Raw genomic sequence first — 5241 nt, 5'->3', positions numbered from 1 at the left:
ATATTTGAGAGAAAAAGTTTTCATACCAATAGCAAAAAAAATCTCTCTCAAAATACATTTTTTAACTCTAAAATATATATTTTTTGCTATCGTTGTGAAAAGAAATTCTCTCAAAAAAGTCTTTCTCTGAAAACGAGAGTTTTTGCTCTTGACTCAATTTTTATGGTTGTCTCAGGATTTTTCTCTCGATGTGAAAATAGTGTCATGGGTGGGGCCTCGTTCCTATTGGCCACTTGGGTGAGCACCGTCTTGTCTTGGGAGTCCATCTGAATCATTACACCATTGTCATCAACATAGATGCGCTGCCTTAGTTGAGCACGGAAGCTAGCGTTAGCTAACTAACAGCCAGACACTTTTTAACAGTCAAGCTGAGACACTGACGGTGAGCTCCAGGTCCTCGAGACGGACCGTCATCAGTGGGGCTTGGCCAGTGTGGAAACATTGCTAAAAAGCTTTGCTGCCGCCCTCGACCTGACCTGATCGGATCTCCAGCGGGACACGGAGAGCTCCAGACCTGGTAGCAGCGGCACAACCCCCCTGGAGCCCACCACCATTGTTGGTGCATGCTAGCGTTAGTGATACAACCAACCAGCCCGCTTATGAATAAATACATTTTAGTTATCCTAACACTTTTTAACAGTCAAACTAAAACCCTGGCAGTGAGCTCCAGGTCCTGCAGTCATGGATGGACCGCCATCAGTGGGTGTAACACCAAGTTCTGCATTCCTGCCGAGACTGGCATCCACAAGGGAAATAAGGATTTTGTAAGAAAAACCAGCTACTGTTTAAAAGCTAGGGTATAAACATTTCTTTGTCATGTTCATCAGTGATGATTATAATTTTAGAACATTTAGAGACATCAATGCTTTATCATCATTTCCTCGCTACCTGGATGCAATTCTTGGCTGCAATGAGGGTTAAGAGATGCATTATTAATTATTATTGATAATTTAAAGCTCTTTATTTAGAAATGGGCTGGCTGCTAGTTATCTATCTATGACGGTGACAATGGTGTTATGATTCAGATGGACTCCCAAGACAAGACAGTGCTCACCCAACTTGCCAATAGGAACGTGGCCCCGCCCATGACACTATTTTCACATTGAGAATTTTTTTTTCCGTTTTGAGAGAAACACTTTTTTTGAGATAATTTTTACACCAATAGCAAAAAATTAAGAGTTTAAAAAAGTATTTAGATTTTTGTTGCTACTGGTATAAAAAACTTTTCTCTCAGATCATTTATTTTTTTGCATGTAATAAAGAAACAAATCTAGCTCCGTAATAGTCAGCGTACGAGGGGAGTATGTATATTAAACACAAGTGAAATGGTGGAGGTGATTGGGGCTTAGCAGGCTGCTCTCATACATTATGGAGCTCTCAAAGGCTTTGTGTTGAGGTCTGGGCTTTCTCTCACCAGAGAGCAGGAAGGCTCCCTCTCATGTATCATGTCAGTGAAATAGGTGTATTATGTATGTCACTTCCCCACTGGGCTTTAGTAAAAGCAGTGTTTCAGCCATAGTGTTTGTTTTAAGGGGAGCATCATGGGAGCCAGTAATCTTATTATCCCCTGGTGAAGCATCAGCACAGCAATAATGGTAATGGTAACCAGGACTCCAGACTAACCTTTTTCACTAGGAGCACAGTGGGCCCCAACTGAAAATGCTAGGGGCGCAACCAGAAAATGTAAGGGCACACACTGTAAATCAACATGCTAAACAAATATTCCCATTTCTACTAATTTCCACTGTGTTACTAATAAATACTTTGATAATAGATGCAGAAATTACAATGTGCTGTTTCAGTGTCACGCTTTAATGTGCACTTTTGAAGATGCAACATAGAAGGTCAACCGACAGCACCATTGCTGTCATGACAGAACAAATATCCTCTACATTCAGAATTAAAAAAAAAAAAAAGGTGTTGGTAACAAAGTGCTTAGTAACCTTTTGGTCATTTCACAATTAAAAACAATACTTGTTACAAATGTATGATAACACATGGGGCATTCTTCCTTTTGAAGGTTGAGCTGGCTTTTGAATTTGGTGAAGGGTAGTTCCTCCTTTAGCAACGAAGTAGCCTGTGTTAAGTTTCAACGTCATCTCTGCCTCATCTGCGTTCTGATTTACCCTTTGGTTACAGTCTGGAGCCCTGATAACAATTATGATAATGGTATTTGACTAAAGTTATAGTTGTTTATACTCATTAACAATGCGTTTCCAGTACAATTCCATTTGTTTTAAAGGTCCCATGGCATGAAAATGTCACTTTATGAGGTTTGTTAATGTTAATATGAGTTCCCCCAGCCTGCCTATGGTCCTCCAGTGGCTAGAAATGGTGATATGTGTAAACCAAGCCCTGGGTATCCTGCTCTGCCTTGAGAAAATGAAAGCTCAGATGGGGCGATCTGGAATCTTAGCCCTTATGAGGTCATAAGGGGCAAGGTTACCTCCCCTTTCTCTACTTTGCGAGCCCAGAGAATTTGTCCCACCCATGAAAGGGAGACATCATGGCTTTCAAATGAGCAAATTGGCGGTTGGTCAAGACCACACCCCCAGCCTCCAACTTGCCCCCCTGCCCCTCCTCAAAAGCTACAGACTTAGAAAAGGCACATACTAAGGGAAGCTCACTGTGGAATTGGCTCTAGTGGCTGTAATTCTGCACCAAGGCTGAATTTTGGGAAAGAGACTTCCGATGTGGTATTAGGAGACCACTAAGGTCTATATAAAAACATCCAAAGAGCAGGAACTTTAATAGTTTCTTTGAGTCAGATCAAACAATTGGAGTAAATGCCTTTATTGTGCCATCATTTTCACAGTTGTATTTTCAATAGTTTTGGCTTCTTAGAGAAGTTGCTTTTAAGAGGTAATAGGAGAGTAATGAATTTGTGGAGACAATGCGATGAATGCACACATTTTGGGTTTTTGTGGTAGTCCGTTTCTCAAATTTCACTTTCACATTTTCAAAGTTTCACTCGATTGGCAAAAAGCCCCATGTCCTAATTTTCATGTGCACCCATTATATTGAAAAGTGCGGTTTCATCTCATCACTGTAGAATTGTGTGACAGCAGTGTGGAGGAGGTTGTACCCACTACACTGAATTAGTTCTGCTGCTGTTCTTTGATTATACCAAGGTCCTGGGACATACCAGGGCACAAAACACAGGGTCTTCAAGGTATTTAGTGTGACTATTGCAGAGCTGAGGGAAAGTGGGGTTGCGTTAAAAAGTAAGTAAATGCTGCCATTTCTGGGCTCTTGCCTGTACAGAACAAATTCTAAACATTTTTATAAAGCAACTACCACAGAACACAGAAATATGTGTGAGGTATTTGCATTTGATACAAGCTGCTTTAGAACTTGGCATTCATCAACCAAGTGTTTTAACTTGTCCACTAAATTACAACTAAATTACAACTTCCCAGTAAAGTATTCTTGGGTTCCTGTGCTTATGAAATTTCTATCCAGTGTTTTGGTTTATATCGGGACACCTGATCAGACTATGATTAGCCATTTTGTGATGTCTCACCCTGTCTGCTGCAAGGCAAATGCAGACTAAAATACTTGTATCCAGTTTTCTCCTACTGCGATCCGTCATTGCAGTGTTTGTTCTGATTGTATCATGGCTGAGTTGATAAAAATGAGATGAGATTTAGTTTTGCATGTGTGTTTTAGTCCCACTCAGCTGCCTGTGCCTGCCTCCTGGCATATGTTTGCACTCTATAAATGTGTGTTTGTTTTGAAACTGGTAGCTGCCAGATAAGTCGTGATTCCACAGCTTTAATTTGCTGCTCGTGTCGGCCCAGTCTCAGGAGTATCCAGCACGTATATATCTGTTCTTTCTCATCAGAAACACCACCCACCGTTGCCATGGTTTCACTGTTCAAATCCCTGGGTGACAATTTCTCATCAACACTCCTGACACACCAAGCTAATTATTTGACGGTTACTACACAGACAATATGACAATCCCCACCCGTCCCATCAAACTGGCGGCCTGTGTGCCCACCTGCCTGTCTTTTTGTGTGTGTGTGTGTGCGTGTGCGTGCGTGTGCGTGTGTGTGTGTGTGCGTGTGCGTGCGTGCGCATCTGATAACACTGTGATTCAGAAATTGTTGACCTCTAGAGTCCTGCTATAACTTTTATATTATGGCCTACAGAGCGGCAGACCTGCACAGACACTAAGCAGCAGAGCAAGTAGAGACAGAATTTCACTGTAGCGTGCAGCACAGTGTGATATTGCTCTAGTTTTCTCTCGGGTCCAGCTCTATGATGTCAGGCTCTGTCTAGCACTCCAGCTAAAGTGAATGGGTAGCAGGCAAGGAGAGATCAAAGGTCGGACTGTGCTGATTATTCACTTTGGTGAAAAAATCCTTTGCTGTTTGTGTTGTAAAGGATTTCAAAGTTTGAAGGGAGTACACAGCGAGAATACCGGTATTCTATAGATTGATCTTCATGGTATCATAGTGCAGCATTCATTATCATGATATAATTACTGCTGAAACAGGTAGTCAATTAATGGATGAGTTGATCAACAGAAAATAAATCAACAACAATTCTGATAATAAATGATTGATCGTTGACTCCTATAGAGCAGCCTGACATAATCCACCACACAATACACTGTGTAGTTCGTTGGGAAACTCTTACCATCATCCGCAGCTTATAAATTGCTCATAAATTGCATACCTATTATTTGAGTATTCATAAGTCATATAACAAGAAAAATACCAAATATTTGGAACTTGTAAAATTTGAGGATGCTTTCCTCTTCTTTATAATTATACATTTAATGTATTTGGATTTTGGGCTATAAGGGGGAAAAGACGAGCAATTTAAGCTGTCACCTTGGGCTCTGCTACATTTTATAGATTAAACAACTCGTTGATAATAGAATAATAATAACAATAACAGACTAATTAGTAGTAGTAGTAGTAGTAACCAGGGCTGCTCGATTATGGAGAAAAAAATCCTAATCACAATTATTTCGGTCGATATTCAAATCACGATTATTTAACACAATAACTCATTGACTTTTGAAAATATGTTGCAGTTATTGAATTTCTAAACAGTGAAACAGTTAAACAAATCAACACACAAACACCTTGATCTGTGAAATTTCCCTTTTCTCATTCAGAACACTAAATAAAATAAAATGTTACTTGCAAAACTTGTGCAAAATAATTGTTTTCCATACACACACACACACACACACACACACACACACACACACACACACACACACAC

The 5241-nt window shown here is 40.3% G+C and overlaps 1 protein-coding gene and 1 long non-coding RNA gene across 10 annotated transcripts in view; one reads left to right on the top strand and one right to left on the bottom strand.

Annotated features, from left to right (window-relative positions):
* LOC116672590 (uncharacterized) overlaps positions 1–5075 on the bottom strand; it is a 17327-nt gene extending 12252 nt beyond the window's left edge. Inside the window, exon 1 of the long non-coding RNA XR_004327593.1 lies at positions 5065–5075. This is a non-coding gene — a long non-coding RNA (uncharacterized LOC116672590). The remainder of the gene's footprint in view (positions 1–5064) is intronic.
* The window catches only part of arfgef1 (ADP-ribosylation factor guanine nucleotide-exchange factor 1 (brefeldin A-inhibited)), a 54843-nt gene that overhangs the window by 15115 nt on the left and 34487 nt on the right, over positions 1–5241 (top strand). The gene's annotated exons all lie outside the window — the stretch shown is intronic.

The sequence above is a fragment of the Etheostoma spectabile genome, chromosome 22 (genome assembly GCF_008692095.1).
Source record: "Etheostoma spectabile isolate EspeVRDwgs_2016 chromosome 22, UIUC_Espe_1.0, whole genome shotgun sequence".
Taxonomy (NCBI): Eukaryota; Metazoa; Chordata; class Actinopteri; order Perciformes; family Percidae; genus Etheostoma; species Etheostoma spectabile.
The sequence above is the reverse complement of the archived record's forward strand: the minus strand, read 5'-3'. Positions and strand labels throughout refer to the sequence as shown.